We start from the raw sequence: 2,500 nt of genomic DNA on the forward strand, positions 1-2,500 counted from the left end.
AAACGAGACGAAAGTAACGAAAAATTAACGTAACGAAAATATACCGTGGACGTACGAAGTAACGGTCGCGATCGTTGCTCGCTCGCTGCGCTCGCTCGAACTTATACTAGCCCAACCCAAAACCGATCCCGCGAGTTTCTCCGATTTTAAGAGAAATCGAGGAACGAACGCGAAAAAGGGATTGGTTTTGGGTTGGGCTAGTTTTTTTTTCGAGCGAGCGCAGCGAGCGAGCAACGCTCGAGAGCCCGTCTGACTTTGAAAAATTTTCGTACCGAACGGTTATTTCCAGTTATTTCGCTTAAAAGCGTTATGATGCGTATATATTTTTACATAAATGGGAATATTACGTATTCCTACGTCGGGATTAAGCGTTTATTTCGTCCCGAGAACTTTAAAAAAAAATTTTAAATCGAACCGTTTTTTCGAATTATTTCGCTTAAAAGCGTTACAAGGTGCTAATATTTGTGCATAAATCGCTTTAAAATGACGTTTTACATCGGGATTAAGGGTTTATTTCGTCGCTGAAATGTTATATAAAAAAAGTACGATCGCGCCCGGGACGTTGGAACTTAGTCGCATTCTCGACCGGTACGTTGGGACTTAGAAAAATTTTCGACCGAAAAGTTTTTTCGAGTTATTTCGTTAAAAAGCGTTATGAGGTATGAATATTTTTATATAAATCGCTATATTATTATATTTTACGTCGGGATTAAACGTTTATTTGGTCCTGAAAACGTTAAAAAAATATAGTGGACCGACGCGACTCGGCCCGTCGGACTTTGTCATACTCTCCACCGGTACGTAGGGACTTAGAAAAATTTTCGACCGAAAAGTTTTTTCGAGTTATTTCGTTAAAAAGCGTTATGAGGTATTAATATTTTTATATAAATCGCTATATTATTGTATTTTACGTCGGGATTAAACGTTTATTTGGTCCCGAAAACGTTAAAAAAAAATTTTTTATTCGAAAGGTTTTTTCGAGTTATTTCGCTTAAAAGCGTTATAAGGTGCGAATATTCTTGCATAAATCGCTTTAAAATGACGTTTTACATCGGGATTAAGCATTTATTTCGTCGCTGAAAAGTTATATAAAAAAAGTATGATCGCGCCCGGGACGTTGGAACTTAGTCTCATTCTCGACCGGTACGTTGGGACTTAGAAAAATTTTCGACCGAAAAGTTTTTTCGAGTTATTTCGTTAAAAAGCGTTATGAGGTATTAATATTTTTATATAAATCGCTATATTATTGTATTTTACGTCGGGATTAAACGTTTATTTGGTCCTGAAAACGTTAAAAAAAAATAGTGGACCGACGCGACTCGGCCCGTCGGACTTTGTCATACTCTCCACCGGTACGTAGGGACTTAGAAAAATTTTCGACCGAAAAGTTTTTTCGAGTTATTTCGTTAAAAAGCGTTATGAGGTATTAATATTTTTATATAAATCGCTATATTATTGTATTTTACGTCGGGATTAAACGTTTATTTGGTCCCGAAAACGTTAAAAAAAAATTTTTTATTCGAAAGGTTTTTTCGAGTTATTTCGCTTAAAAGCGTTATAAGGTACGAATATTCTTGCATAAATCGCTTTAAAATGACTTTTTACGTCGGGATTAAGCGTTTATTTCGTCGCTGGAAAGTTATATAAAAAAAGTACGAACTCGTCCGGGACGTTGGAACTTAGTCTCATTCTGGACCGGTACGTTGGGACTTAGAAAAATTTTCGACCGAAAAGTTTTTTCGAGTTATTTCGTTAAAAAGCGTTATGAGGTATTAATATTTTTATATAAATCGCTATATTATTGTATTTTACGTCGGGATTAAACGTTTATTTGGTCCTGAAAACGTTAAAAAAAAATAGTGGACCGACGCGACTCGGCCCGTCGGACTTTGTCATACTCTCCACCGGTACGTAGGGACTTAGAAAAATTTTCGACCGAAAAGTTTTTTCGAGTTATTTCGTTAAAAAGCGTTATGAGGTATTAATATTTTTATATAAATCGCTATATTATTGTATTTTACGTCGGGATTAAACGTTTATTTGGTCCCGAAAACGTTAAAAAAAAATTTTTTATTCGAAAGGTTTTTTCGAGTTATTTCGCTTAAAAGCGTTATAAGGTACGAATATTCTTGCATAAATCGCTTTAAAATGACTTTTTACGTCGGGATTAAGCGTTTATTTCGTCGCTGGAAAGTTATATAAAAAAAGTACGAACTCGTCCGGGACGTTGGAACTTAGTCTCATTCTGGACCGGTACGTTGGGACTTAGAAAAATTTTCGACCGAAAAGTTTTTTCGAGTTATTTCGTTAAAAAGCGTTATGAGGTATGAATATTTTTATATAAATCGCTATATTATTATATTTTACGTCGGGATTAAACGTTTATTTCGTCCGTGGAAGGTTAAAAAAAAACGGACGGATACGACCGGGCCTTTGGAACTTTGTCTCATTCTGGACCGGTACGTTGGGACTTAGAAAAATTTCGGCCGGCGGAAAAGTC

Source organism: Bombus fervidus, unplaced genomic scaffold (genome assembly GCF_041682495.2).
Source record: "Bombus fervidus isolate BK054 unplaced genomic scaffold, iyBomFerv1 scaffold0025, whole genome shotgun sequence".
In the NCBI taxonomy this organism is placed as follows: domain Eukaryota; kingdom Metazoa; phylum Arthropoda; class Insecta; order Hymenoptera; family Apidae; genus Bombus; species Bombus fervidus.